Genomic DNA, 14,837 nt, shown 5'->3' on the forward strand with positions numbered 1-14,837 from the left:
GGCTAGTTAAGGCACTGTTTTAAAAGTTGATTTAGGAAGTGGCTGTTGTGCATGCGTGTGTGTACACACACACACACACACACACACACACACACGATTTCCTTTTGGGGTGGTTGGAACGCTTCAGAACCTGAAACAGTGATTGTCACAGGGTCCTGTCAGTGTATCTAATGGCATCAAACTGTGTGCACTGCAGAACAGCTTATTTTGTGGTGTGCAGATTTCCCTTGAGATATAACCCCGGGGGTTGAAGAGCTGGCTCCACAGTTAATAGAACTTGCTGCTCTCACAGAGGACCGTGATTTGGTTTCTAGCACCCATGCCGGGAAGCTCACAAACACTTTCCAGTTCCAGGAAATCTAACACCCTTTTTCGGTACGGCTAATGCACCTGCACTCACGTGGCATGCATAAACTCATGCCGAAACACGCACACACATGTAAAAATATTGCACTGGTTGGTGCATATCTAGAAATCCAGGATTTCTAGAATGTCAAGCTTTCCCACCTGCCTACGCCCAAGGATCCAAACTGTAGGCTCAGGCATCTGGGAGACAAAGCACGTTGGTTGCTTGCCCAGTGCCACTCCTGTACGTGGAGGCAGGAGGATGGCCTTCCAGCTCAGCCCGGATGGCATCCCATACACCTCCATGGCCCATGCTTGAAGCTAGGGTAGTGTGCATCTAGCATGACATTAGCAGCAACATGAGACTTTGATAAACTCCTCTGAGTTCCAAAGGCCCCTGGCACTCCGTGGTCACCCAGCTGGAGGCAGGGCTACATTGCCACACTGGGCTGCTGCAGTTGGCGGGGTAACAAGGTTCTTTGATTGATCTCCATACAAATGACTTTGCTGGGAAGTTGGACTTTGCTGTCATTGCTCAGTGTTCCTTCCTGTGCTGGACTGCCTGTCCCGGGGAGCTGCAGTTTCCTTAGACAGCATAGTTTTTTCCCTCTCTGCGGGCCTCACTATGCGTCAGCACTGGGTCTAACCAGAGGCCCCTGTCATTCCATTCCTCCCTGTGCTAAAGGAGGAAGTCTCACTTGCACTCTGGAACTTAGGAGTCCTGCGTGAACCGGATCACATCTATCATCTGCTTGCTCCTGGAGGCGGTTCCTACGCCAAGATTTGCATCTTTCTTCTTCTCCTGCCTCACAAGGTTTCCCTCTTGTAAAATTTAGAGCGAAGTAAAGTGAAGTCTAGCGAAGGCAAGAGGGGCTTTCTCTGCAACTCTGTTAGAGTAGCGTCTTTCTTTCCTATCATCTGTTAAAGGGAAGATTCGATTGTCCCATTGTCCTTGTCCCTTCCTCATCCTGAGGCATCTTTGACTGCAGTTCATCTAAAGTGGAGTCTTTGGCTCTGAAAGAGAAGGATCTGGGCATAGCAGTCTCAATCACCTCGTGTCTGCTGGCAGTCTACTGAGGGGAGACCTGGATGGTTTCCTGGACATGGGCTCCTGGACATGGGGCTGACCTGCCACAAAAGCTACCATCTGGTTCTCTAGCCACTGTGCCTTTCCAAAGCTTCTCCCCAGGAAAGGAGAGAAAGCTTGGCTGGAAGGCTGCAGTGGCCCTGCCTGGGCACCCGATCACTGCCTGGCCACTCTGATCCTCTGTTTTCAAAATCAACAGTTCAAGCCAACAGGAAGTGTGTGTGTGTGTGTGTGTGTGTGTGTGTGTGTGTGTGTGTATGTGTGTGTGTGTGTGTGACCTGGCTTCTCACAGCGGCCACTGTAGGGAGAGGCAGGACTGGGTTTTCAGAGTAATTGAGGAACTTCCCTCATGAGGATATGCTGTCTCTCAAGTCAGCCCTCTTTGAGGCTTGGGAAGAGAAATCATTTCTGGTTTGTAGCTTCAGGTACTTGCAAAGGCTGTACCCATTCAGTATTCTTATCTTGTCCCCTTTAAGCAGGGAGGCTGTGGGTCTTTCCGAGTCTCTGCTCATGCAGGTAACCGGCCCCTGCCATGCAGAAGCCCTGGTGTAACTTTGATGCCCACTTGACATTCGGTCTCCTGAGGCTGACTTACGACTAATCTGTGAGTAGCTTGCTGCAGTCTGGCCTTCGTGTGCTTAGGAAGTGGTCCCTTTGAGAACCACATCTCTCCCGATTCTGCCCTCCTCCCCAGGGACCCTGGTACTTCTTGCTGCTCTTAGCTTTTCACTCAGTCACATCTGCCATGTGGGTCTCCAGAAAAGGCTTGTTTGATTTCCTTACAGTTTCTTGATAGAGCTCCCAACACAAGCACAGGCACCGTGGCCATGACACACGTGCTTCTGGAAGGAAGGCAGGCTACAGATCTATGTTCCTGTCTGTACTCTGCCTGGGCCGTGGAATCAACACCTGTCACAGACATGCCCTTGAAACATCACTCAGCCTGCTGAACCTCTGATCTGGAACATAAATTTAGAAGTGTGGGTGCTTCCAACCTGAATTCTGACATTCTTATTTCCACACCGCTCAAATACATTTCCAAGAAATGTTCCTCAGATAGGTTCTCTGCTGGATCAGGGAGGTGTGTGTGTGTGTGTGTGTGTGGGCGTGCACAAGTGTTCCACGGACTCAGTTCTGACTCGGTGCCATTGAGGGTGAGCACAGGGAAGGCCTGGTAGAGTGTGAGCTGGCTTCCTCTCCTTATAGCTCTGAATCTTTAATAAGCTCTTGATACACCCAAAACACAAGCTTCTATTTATCTGCAAGTTCTTCCATGGAGGGGCTTAAGGGTAAAGGTTATCTGGGAGGGAAAAGGTCAACTGTGGAGGAGAGAACTCTCTGGAGATGACCAGAGGGCATGGCAAGTGTGTAGTGATGTCATGCAGACTTGTGCTGAAATGGGTCTGGTCTTAATTGAGACATGCTGTCAGCTCAGCCATGCATGCATCTTAGACATGGGATGTGGGAGTGATACATGGTTGATTACACGTTTGAAGGGTGATGCTCTGGTTACACAGTGCATCGTGTGTTAATTTCACGTTTAATACTTCTTAGAGGCTTTAAAAGGTTTTAAATTGTGTGTGTGTGTGTGTGTGTGTGTGTGTGTCTGTGCATTGTTGTGGATAGCCCTGGGGCTAATTATATTTGATGTTAATTCTGTTCTTCTTCGGTAAGGTAAGTGACTGCAAACAAGGAATGAGTCAGCACTCAGGTGATTTCCTCTGTAAACCTGCTTCCCACTTTAATTTGTAAAATAAAGGAGAGCTGATGATTGGGCAGATAAAAGGGAAGGTGGAGCAGAAGGTAGAGAGAGGGAGGAGAAAATGGAAGAGGGAGAGGATGCAGAGGAGGAAGACTGAAGAAAAGTGGAGCAGAAGCACATGGCCTGGAGAAACTGCAAGTTCTAAGGGTCTCATAGATGGGGAAGATGGTAGTGTAGCTGTAGATCTGTCCAATCTAGGTGCACAGCATGTATTCATATTAACTGAGTTGTGTTTTCATTGCCGGGGCATTTTTGGGATGGAGATTTACTACAACAGTGTGTCTGTATGTTGTGTGTGTATCTGAGAGTGGGTTTGTGCACATGAGTGCCGGTGTCCTTGGAGGAAGCAGAGATGTTGGATATCCTAGATCAGGGATGCTAGGAGGGCGTGAGCTACTGGGAACGGAACTCAGGTCCTCTGCAAGAATAGTATGTGGTCTTAGTCACCAAGCCACCTCTCTAGCCCACGTTTAACATTTTTAGGTATGTGTAGTAGAGAACTTAGTACATGAGAGGCTCACCTCATGCCTGCAGCATTGGAGCTCTGACAAGCCACCAGGACTCAGTCAGGCCCAGTGCCCTGTTTGGAGACAGACTGGATGCAATGGGGGATCAAGCTTCTGGCCTATGTTGGAAGGAGAAAGATGCAAATGTGATTGTCACATTTCAAAGGACAATGATGACAACTACCTCCTCTCAGTCTCTGGCCCTTGAACCTATCTATGGGCCAAGGATTTGATTTAAGTACATTCTTTTTGGTTTCAATCTTATTCTAATTTAAAAGGTCAGACCTCACACAATGTCTGTAGTTCTGTCTGTCTGTCTGTCTGTCTGTCTGTCTGTCTTCCCTTTTTAATCTGGAAGAAGTGAACTGAAGGACTGGCAAGCCAGCTGAGCAGGTAAACGCCCTTGCTATGCAAATCTGGTGACCTGAGTTCAACTCCTAGAACCCCTACAAAAGGCCAGATGTGGTTGGGCCATTATAACCCCAGTACTTCTACAGCAGAGAGAGGAGGTGGAGACAGGAGAATGTGCTGGAAGCTCATTGGCTAGCTAGCCTGGAGAGTGCAGTACCCAAGGCAGAAGGTGGAGGGAGGGAACTGAAACAGCTCCTGAAAGCTCTACATGTGTGTTGTTGCACTTACATGCACACACATGTTAATAATAATAATAATTAATACTAATAATACAAAAACAACAAAACCAACGTATGAAGGGGAACAGATCACGTCCACTCACAGCTGTAGTTTTTAGCCTGTCACTGGGTAGCCTAGTTGCTTGGAGTCTGAATCCACACAGACTGTAGAGGTGAGCACACGTGGTACAAGAAGCCGGTTACCTCGTGGCCAAGTAGAAGAGGAAGAACCCAGATGCTCATAGTCCTCTTCAAGGACATGCTTCCAGTGATGTAAGATCAGCCTCTAGACCTCACGTTTTAGTAGCCACCATCTTGGAGGCCGAGCCTAGAACACAAGAGTGCTGGGGGGAACATTCCAGAACCCAAGGCCTTTTGCCGGGGGTGGGGTGGGGGTGGGGGGGAGGGGCGGTGGGCATTCCAGGCCCAGATTATAGCAGATACAACCCTGATAACCACTCTGGGTGCTGCTCTCAGGATTTGTGGGGATTCTCAGTGACTCTGCCCGGCCTCCTCACTGCCCCGCCTCCTCACTGCCCCGCCTCCTCACTGCCCCGCCTCCTCACTGCCCCGCCTCCTCACTGCCCCGCCTCCTCACTGCCCCGCCTCCTCACTGCCCCGCCTCCTCACTGCCCCGCCTCCTCACAGCCGCCAGGGATTCTGTCTCCTCCCAGGGATTGCCCTAAGCCTGCTCCTCCTACCTCATCTTTCATGAGGATGGCTCCCCAATCAGCCCTGCCCCTTGGCTATTCTCTTCCTGTTTCTTTACTGCCTAACTGACTTATACGACCCCACACGTGGCCCTCACCATCAGTGCCTCTCAGACCCTCTCCATACTCCCCACACCTTGTGAGAATGACCTTAATGAATACATTCGTCCCTTGTCTTCTCTCCCTGTTGGGTTCGCTCTTGGGAGGCACAGGTAGGGCACCCTGGAGCAGCAGGAGAATGGGACACTCCTCTTAGGAATGGGCTTAGTTCTTCTCTCCATAACCAGGTCCCATCTGGAGACTCGTCTCATACAGATGTGTTTCTTCCTCTTCTCCCTTTCATGTCCGGGAGGAGATGGGTCCAGCTTTGTCATCCACTGGGTACCTCTCCATCTGTCCCAGTTTTCTTTCTGTTGCTGTGATAAATCCTACAGCCAAGCGTCTTGGGGAGGAAAGGGTTTACCTCACCTTTCAGCTTACATTCCATCACCAAGAGAAGCCAGGTCAGGAACCATGGGGTGATGCTGTGTACTGGTGTGTTCTTTCTAGCTGGCTCAGTTTGCCTTCTTATATAGTCAAGGCCACCTGCCTATGGTTGTCACTGCCCACAGTGGCCAAGGTCTCCTTACAACGATCAGGTCTATGTCCCATAGACTTGCCTACAGGCTACTCCGATGGCTATGGTTCCTTAGTTGAGGTTTTGTCTTCTCAGATGATTCTAGCTTGTGTCACGTTGACGACAATGAAGGCACACACCCTCCCTGGCTGCTCTTCCCTAGCCTTGCCCACATCGCCATAGACTATGTTCTAGTTGCCTTCTATCTCCATCTCTGTCCGCAAAGCTCTGGGTCCAAGCTCTCATGCTTTGCACGTCCCTCTGCATACGTGTGGCTGGTAGCTGCTCAGAAGCCAGTGGCATCTTTGCTCCCTTGGCTTTCACTCCGCTGTGAATAGACACCGACTCTCATGACTCCCTTCTCCTAAAGGTTTTTCCCTGTGGCCTCTTTAACTGGACTGTTTGGGCTCAGAGATAAATGAAAAAAAAAAAAAAACCACAACAACAACAACAACAACAAAACAAACAACTGTCATTGTAATGAAATACCTAAAGCTGAGTGTATTTTATAAAAAGGCTTCTTCATCCCACAGTTATGGAGACCCAAGGGCATGGTGCCAACATCACCTTGCCTCTGGTGAGGACTTAATACCAGGTAACAACATGGTGGGAGTATATGGCAAGACAGGAAGCCACAGCAGGAAGAGGGGCGGGCTTCTTTGTTTATTCTGATCTTAGGAGAGCTAACCAGATTCCTTTCGTAACGACATCAATTAGTTTTGGACATATGTCTCTGACTTACAAAGGGCAGGGCTGGAGAAGTGCTGAGAGCACAAAGAGGCTGTGCTCCAGAGATAGCCAAGGTTGTACCTCGTGCTGCAGCGGGACTTGGTAATGTGTAAGAGTCACCCAGGTGGTACTGGTTTTGAAGGCATGAAGGGGTCATGCAGAGCAGCTGAGGCTCGGCACTGTGAGAGGCCATGGAAGGCCATTGGTGAAGGTGCAGCCTCAGTTGCAATTGACAGCCCAGGACTGAAGGGGTCATGCAGTGTTTTGGAGATGCTAGTACCATGATATGACCACCAAGAACAGCAAGCAGCAGTGGAATACAGGCAGTTGGAGCCTAGAAGACAACGTGTGTGCTACCAGTTGCTAGCTCCCCATCTTTTAGAGGCCCCATATTACCTACAATAGTTTTGCACTGAGGAGTGAGCTCCTGAAACTTGGTGTCCCAGGGACAGCTCAAATCACATACAAACCACAACACCATCTGAATGGGGGGGGGCGGGGGGGAAGCTAAGGCTGTCTGTCCATCTAGACCTGGCTACCACAGGGAGGCCAGCATCATCACTGAGCTTATCAAGACTGAAGGATGGCGGGTGGGGGCAGTGGGAGAGCTGCAGAGAGGGCGAAGGCTTCAGAGCTGCCACAACTGCTGTGGAGTAACTGAAGCCAGCAGTTATGTGATTGGATGGGATACATTTGGTTTCTCTGACTGGTTGTCTATTAGGGAAGCAGCAGTCAATCAGGCCGGTCGTTACTGCTGAGCTTCCTGGGTTAGCACTGGGCTAGTAGATGACTGACTGCTTGGGTATCTGCTGTGATGAAGGGTTGGTTTCCTAGGCAAGTAGCCATGTGGGTACCGTTTCGTATATGGACTGTTTGCTTGCCTACTCATTCTCTCAGATTGCCCTGAATCTCAAAAGAGACTCTGGGCTTTTCGCAGTATCGAGACTGAAAGATGACAGAACTTCTGAGGTTCGACTGAATGCATTTGCATTATGATATGGCCATGGACTGTGGGGTCAGTGCCTGGAGTGTGGGCTGAAGTGTACCCCAGAGGTTTGAATATTTGAACACTTGGTGCACAGTTGATGGTGCTACTTGTGGAGGTTTACGATGTCTGGCCTCGATAAAAGAGATATGTCACTGGGGGCAGGCTTCGAGAGTATATAGCCTCACCCCACTTGGTTTGCTTCTTTTGCTTTCTGCTTGCCCTTGAGGGTGTGAGCTTTCATCTTCCTGCTACACCTTCTATACCTGCCTGATGTGATGGCCACCTGACACGGTGGACTCTCCTCCCTTCGGAACCATAAGCCTGAAGAAACTTTTATTAGTTGCCTTGATCATGGTGTACAGAAAAGTAATTAAGACATCCTTCTCTGTTAAGTGGTAGGGTAGAAGAGATTACAGAAAGTGCCTTAATTTGCCCCGGATCTCCGACCTTCAAAACTTGGATCTTTTAGAATTTTTCCTTCACTTATCAAGCAATTTCCCTCTGAATAAATGAGGGAGAAGCAAGAGCACACAGTTTCTGAAGATCATGAACCTAGTGCTGTGCACAGTGCCTGAGACCACAAGAGCCCAGGGAATAGTTTCTGAATGAATGAATGAAGTCACTTCCTTTCTTCAAGATTCACCATTTGGAATGGCAGATTACAGGGAGGAAAGGACTGGAGTTTACAGTATGGTAGGCAGGATGGTCCTGAAAACACTGTCATGGTTTCAATATGAGGTATACTCTGAAGGGCTCCTATGCTGCGGGCTTGAATCCCAGGGGAGCACTATTCGGAGTCGGGGCTATGGGCAAAGAGATTGGATCACTAGGATTCTGGCTTCATCGGTATCTCCTGAGGGGCTCAAACTTGATGGCACTGTTGGACAGTAGTCAAAGGAATCGAGTTTACTAGGGGTATTCCCTGGAAGAATGAGCCTCTTCCTCCTCCTCCCCCCTCATCTTCTTCCTCCTTTTTCTCTTCCTCTTTCTGATCCTCCCCCTCCTTCTCTTTCCTCTTCCTCCTTTTCTTCCTCCTAGTCCTACTTCTTCCCCTTTCTCCTCTTCCTTGTTCTTCCTCCTTCCTTCCCCCTCATCCCCATTTTCCTCCTCCCCCCTCTTCTTCCTCCCTCCTTTTCTTCCCCCTCTTCCCCCTCCTCTTCTTCCTGCCCATCCCTCTTTCTCTCCCTGCCCCCTTCATGGGATATTTTTCCAGAATAAATCAACTGATTCACCATAGGCCGAGACCTCTAAGACTAAGCAGAAATGACTACTTCTTCCCCTCAGCTGTTCTATTGGATTGTTTGTCACAGTAACAAAAATATTACTCATACTGGTGCTCATACCCTTACCCCTGGAATCTATGGATATGTGTGTGATACTGTGAAAGGGGGAATTGAGGTTGAAGATGTCACCAAGGCTGCCAATCAGGAAGATTCTGGGCCACTGGGTCAGTGTCGTCACAAGGGTACTGATAAGTGGAGGATGGAGACAGATGAGGGAGCAAGGGAGTGAGGGAAAGTGAGAGAAAGGGAATAGAGAGAGGGAATTGACCTACATTACAGGCTTTGGAGCCACGAGACAAGGATGTGGGTGCTCTCCGGGAGATGTACCACCACGCTAGTGCCTTAGTTCCATTACTACTGTGGTGATAAAACACCATGACCCAGGCAACTCAGAGAAAGGAGAGAGAGAGAGAGAGAGAGAGAGAGAGAGAGAGAGCCTGCAGATACAGGATGCTGAGGGCTTATACCTGCAAGCACAAAGCAGAGAGAGTAAACTTGGCATGGTATGAACTCTCAAATGCCAGCTCTCAACCACACACTTCCTCCCACAAGGGCATACAACATGCCATCAGTTGGGAACCAAGTTTTCAAATGCCCGAGACTATGAGGCAAGTGGGGTGGAAGCCCCACGGCTTGGAAGTCAGTTATGTCCTGGAACCCGGCAGAGGTAGCACAGCCCTGATGAAATTTCATACTCAGTCTGGTAAGACCCGTGCTAGAGTTTCACCTGCAGGCTTGCTAGATGATGTATTGTGTTGTCTTTATGAAGCTTATCCTGCCAACATTAGGGCACTAGCACAAGGTGTTATGAGGATTTCTTGAGAAAAGGTCATAGGGTGAGACCTTGGGAGGCATGGTAAAAGTCGCAGAGGGTTTAGTGGGTGCAGAGGAGCAACCACCCAAGTAGATCGTGTAGACTTAGGAGGGAAGACCTATTCCTACAATTTACAGAGTGATGGAAACCACTTGGGCCGTTTGAACAACCCAAGGGTGTCTCTCAGTAGTGGCTGATGCAAACCAGAGCCCCAAACCTGGACAGCAGGTGCTCAGAGCCAGTTAATTGGATCTGGAAAAATTATGGGTTATGCTGGATTTTACACCTGTGGATGGTGAGTGGGTTTCCAGCTGCTGTGCTTATTGAAGTTTTCCTAAAAGAAACGCTAATTGCTGCAAAATTGCACTTGTCAGAGTGAGCGCACAGAGAGCCACGTTTCCAGTTCTGTTTTTCACAGGGAGGGAGTGGATGGGCAAGAAGGAGAGACTGGGTTCAAGGGTTTTGAGGGTGTTGGGAGAGGAGACTGAGAACGAGATATGTGAGAATCCGTTGCTGGATCTCAGCAGTGCTTTCATTCAGTCCAGCTCAGAGGGAACACAACAGAGCTAAGTATATTGGTAATCCAGGTAACAGGGTTAGCTGTCGCATGATTTGAAGGTCCGTGTTCTTCCAGTGTGAGCTGGAGCCTGCCTTCTTTACTCATGAACTCTTAACCCCCTGCATGCTTCCTGGATCTTGGACAGTTGTTCCAGAAACTAGAAGTTTATTTCTTTATTTAGGACATAGATTCACACTTGCTTTGTAATACCCAAGGCAGACTGGTACTCTGCACTCTCCCACTGAGGCCCCCGCCAAAGACTCCAGAGTCTCCAAGCTGCAGCCACAGGGGAAGGACGTAAAGACAAAGCTGCAGGACAAACCTGAGGTAGTCTACAGTCTTCTCTGCATTCTCTGGCTTACTCTGCGGAGGCCAAGAGTCTTGAGCAGCCAAGTGGTATTTCACCCCCATATATATGCATACATATATTAACACACATATGTGTGTGTATGAATGTATTAACACACACAAATATGTATGTGTGTGTATTTACATGCACATATGTATGCATGAGTATTTACATGCACATATGTATGCATGTGTATTTACATGCATATATGTATGTATATTTACACACATATATGCATGCACATGCATTTATTATACACATGCATGTACACATGTATTTATACACACATATGTATAAAAATGTGCATAAACGTACACAATACATGTATGTGTGTATGAACACACATGTATTTGCATGTATTTACACATATATTTATTTACACACATATTTTATGTCAGTTTTCTTTAGCTATAGGCTCTATACCTGAAGATTCAATTAGCCGAAACTTACAAATATTCGAAAGGTTTATGACTGACCATGAACAGAATATTTCCCTTTAACTAATAGGTAATAACACCTATTAGTGCTTATCATGCATGCACATCATCAGCAGACAATTAATGCATAGAAGAAGACGAAGGTCTCAGTGACTTTTGTGGGTAAGAGGAATGAACTCTATGTCCTCATACTCTGTTCCTTCAAATGGCTTTTTACCTCCACAGGTAATATGCAACCATCATGCTATGTATCCATCTCTATATCATAGAGCTATGTCACCTGCAATTGGTCCTTGGACATCTAGACTTTAGCATTTCCCATGGATTCTGAAACCAATCTCCTATTGGTTCTGAGGGACAGTATGCGTGTGTGTATGTGTGCATACCTTATGTAGCTGATGTTTGATCAGGGAACACTAATTTTAGATACATTTAGAATAATTTATGCAACTCCTCAGTTTTGCACTGGACATGAGGTTATTCATGAGATGTAAGAGGAAGGGATGAGTAATGGCAGCCATTATGTCACTTCCTCTTAGCTGGCTGTGGGTGTGTCTTTTTCCAGGGAGTTTGCAGTAGCATGACATTGCCCTGGCTGGCTTTGTGCATGGGGAAGAGCCAGGACCAGACTTGCTGGGGGAGTGGTTGAGTAGAGAACAATATTCCCTGGGGAACATAGGGCAAGTGCCTACATAGCCTGAAGAGGTACAGTGTGTGGTTCCTTGCTCAGGATTTCAAAGGGGTCCTCATTAGCCTGTGGGAGAAGAAGCTATTGCACCAGCCAGGACCTCAGCCATTATCTGTGCTGTAGAGACAAGGATAGATTAAACCACTGTGGCCATTTTCCAACAGGGTGTAGACCACACTGTAAAAAGGCTTCATGCGTAATCACCATGTTATTTTATGGTTTAGAACTTCAATGAATACCAAGGACATTTGAATTTAGAGGGGTCATGATCCCATGTAATTTCTAGGCTATTAGCTCAAGGGATTGAATTATAAAGATGTTGAAATTTGAAAATCAGTCTCAAGTGGGGAAGCCATATGAATCAAATAGATTTACCTGGGTCAAACCCAGTCCAGGCTCCTTTTCCTGTTGCTGTGTTACAACACTCTGGCAAAAGCAACTTAAAGAAGAAAGAATTTATTCTGGCTCAGGGTTCAAGACTACAGTCTATCATCATGGGGAAGTCAAGACAGTGACAGCCTGAAGGATATGGTCACATCACATCCATAATCCAGAAGCAGAGAATAGTGAATGCTCTTGCTTAGCTAGCTTCTTCCCTTTCATGAAGTTAAGGATACAAGCCTAGGGAATAGTGCCTCCCACCGTAGACAGGTTTTTCTTCCAGCATTAATCTAAGATAATCCCCCACAGAGGGTCTCCAAGGTCATTCTGGATATCATCAATTTGACAATTGAGATTATTCATTACAAACTCAACATAAAAAGGAGAGGCAATCGTATGTTATAATGGAAACCCTAACAGTAGGACATCGGTCACAGAAAGTCTGTCACCAACTTTGCTACTGATCCCAGCTGAGGAGATTGCTTCAGATTGTCTTTGTGATCCTCTTCACTTTGCCTTTAGGACACTGCCTCACTGAACTGTGGGGCAGTGGACTCTGCCACCAGATAGAACTGGTAAGGTTGTAGCAAGTTCAAGAACCCTGACAAATCTCAGAGTTAAAAATGGCAAGAGTTTGAACTAGCTCCCAACTAGGTTCCTGTCCTGTGACCATGACACTCTTCTAGAAAGACCACGACAACCAGTCATATAGGGACAACACCTGAAGTCCTTCCCCATGCAAACAGAGCATCCCTAACATCTCAGACTGAGCCAATGGGAGGCATCTACCCATATCCCATCCCACCTCAAAAATCTTTATAAGGTCCCTGTCCACAGTGCACGAGTTATTTCACCAAAGGTCATTTGAGGTTGCCTGTCATCTTACTCCAGGGATGAGGTTTCTTTCCTGAAGCTTTTGTTACTGGATCTCAACCCTACCCAACAAGCTGGGTGCGCTTGATCGAAGCTACTACTTACTACCAGCTGACTCCAGCTCTACTAGCTGCCTGCTGCATCTCACTGCTTCCCACCAACTCCGAGGCAGCGATAGACAGAGGTCTGGAAGAGGAAGAGGTCGGGCAGCCTGCCCTGTTCTGGCTTCACCACAGAGAGCTGTAATTCAACTTTGGTCATTCTAGCCGTGCCAGAGCCCTATGAGATCTCTCCTTCCAGCCTCCAGCTGGCTGGGCTAAGGATCCCCTGTGGGCTGTGCCTTGGTAGGCAGACTAGCACTGAATCTCTTTAAAAGCACACATGATTCACTGTGGCTCATATGTCACCTTGCAGTTTGAGTCTTTGGAGAAGATCTGTCTGTTATTTTAATTTGATGGGGGATCTCCACCAGCATTTTTCAGGGGGATAATCTACTGAGACAGAATGGAATGAAAGATGACTTTGGAGAAACAGTGATGAGATTTGTCAAAGGTGGTTAATTGTGCTTGCCCCAGTGCCTGGCGCCATTGCTGAGAGGGCTCCTAACTCATGTAAGTTTGGTTAGTTAGAGTTAGTTAGTTACTTAGTCCATGAAATGGTCCATAATTGTTTAACCCAATCACCAGTCTAAACCTTTAACTATGGGAGAATGCATTTTTATTTGCATATTTGTATCTTTTGTATAAAGCCACATAAATTCAATGCTCTTATCAGAAACTAAAACTTGGAAAGAACAGAAAACTGGGGTATGGGGCAATGGCTCAGCAGTTAAGATCACTTGCTGTTCTTGCAGAGGACTCAGGTTTGTCTCTGAGCACCCTCATGGTGGCTCATAACTTTAGTTGCATGAATTCTGATGCCCTCTTCTGGCCTCCACAGGTACTACATACCTATGGTACATGCACATACAAGCAAACAAAACCACTCCTACACACAAAATAAAAATAATCCTTAAAAAGACTAAAGAATGGAAACTTGCCTGCTATTGTTCTTTGAATTTACACATTCACAAAAAACCCTTGTTAAGTGTTTAGAGTTAAGAGAATTTAAAAACGAAACCTTGAAGTTCTGATGTGAGAGAATTCTGTTTGCTTTTCATGAAGACTCTATTGAAACCAGTGCGAGAGGTGGAGGAGTAGTTTTTTTTTTTTTTTCTGGAGCATACTGCCTAAAGCAAGTTCAAGCAGCAGCCAGAAACAGCAGCTCTCACACACAGAAGGGTACAACCTCTGCCTTCTTTCTCACTAGAGGTTGCTAATTGTCTGACTTCTCCCTGGAATTCTTTAAGCCTGAAGTAATTCACCGTGGGGCTGCAGTATGGTTTGTCCTGCGCTGCTGGACATTTTATTAGCAATCCATGCAAGGTGCTCCCTGCAGAATGGCTAAGAGCTCAGACTTGTTCTCTCTTGTGGTCCTGTTGCGCCCTGGGAGATCTGGATGGAAGCTGGAAGCTTCCTGGTATAATTATGTGCCTGTTTTCACACTAACAGTTAAGCGTGCCCTGGGATCGTCGTGCAAAGGTGGGACATTGCTGTGTCCGGATCCTGTTTGCACTTGCTGAGTGAGGTGAGAAGCGAGAGAGGTGTCCTGCTGGACAGCTCTAGTGGGCGGGGCTGGACAGTTCTGGTGGGCGGGGCTAGAAGCTCTAGCAGGCGGGGCTGGCAGGCATCCAGCTGTGCGGGAGCTCCAGCTCTGCAGTGTGCTCTTTCCAAATGTACTGGGTTTAGGGGGAGGCTCAGGAGGCTGCTGACTAAAGGGCAGTTCTAGAGCAGAGCCCTTGAATTGGCTGTGGGCTGTAACGTCTTCCTTCCAAATCTTCACCAGAAGGGGTACTGCTGCAGAACATTGATGAATGGGTCCTGTGTTCTAAAGTGTTCTGAAGTCTTCCACCTCAGAGAGAGAGAGAGAGAGAGAGAGAGAGAGAGAGAGAGAGAGAGAGAGAGAGAGAGAGAGAGGAGGGAAGAGTGGGAAGAGAGAGGGAAGAGAGGGAAGTGGAGGGGGACAGGGAGGGAAGAGGAGGG

General features: G+C 47.6%; 1 protein-coding gene across 4 annotated transcripts in view; it reads right to left on the minus strand.

The window, feature by feature from the left end:
* The window catches only part of Kcnj6 (potassium inwardly rectifying channel subfamily J member 6), a 250,871-nt gene that overhangs the window by 109,365 nt on the left and 126,669 nt on the right, over nucleotides 1–14,837 (minus strand). Inside the window, exon 1 of one of the 4 annotated variants that reach the window (XM_021185323.3) lies at nucleotides 4,434–4,617. The exons of the other annotated variants lie outside the window; for them this stretch is intronic. The gene's annotated coding sequence lies outside the window, so the exon portion shown is untranslated. Of the gene's footprint in view, nucleotides 1–4,433; nucleotides 4,618–14,837 lie in introns of those variants that run through there. 4 annotated transcript variants of the gene reach the window in all.

The sequence above is a fragment of the Mus caroli genome, unplaced genomic scaffold, assembly GCF_978045245.1.
Source record: "Mus caroli unplaced genomic scaffold, Mus_caroli_1 scaffold_17, whole genome shotgun sequence".
In the NCBI taxonomy this organism is placed as follows: Eukaryota; Metazoa; Chordata; class Mammalia; order Rodentia; family Muridae; genus Mus; species Mus caroli.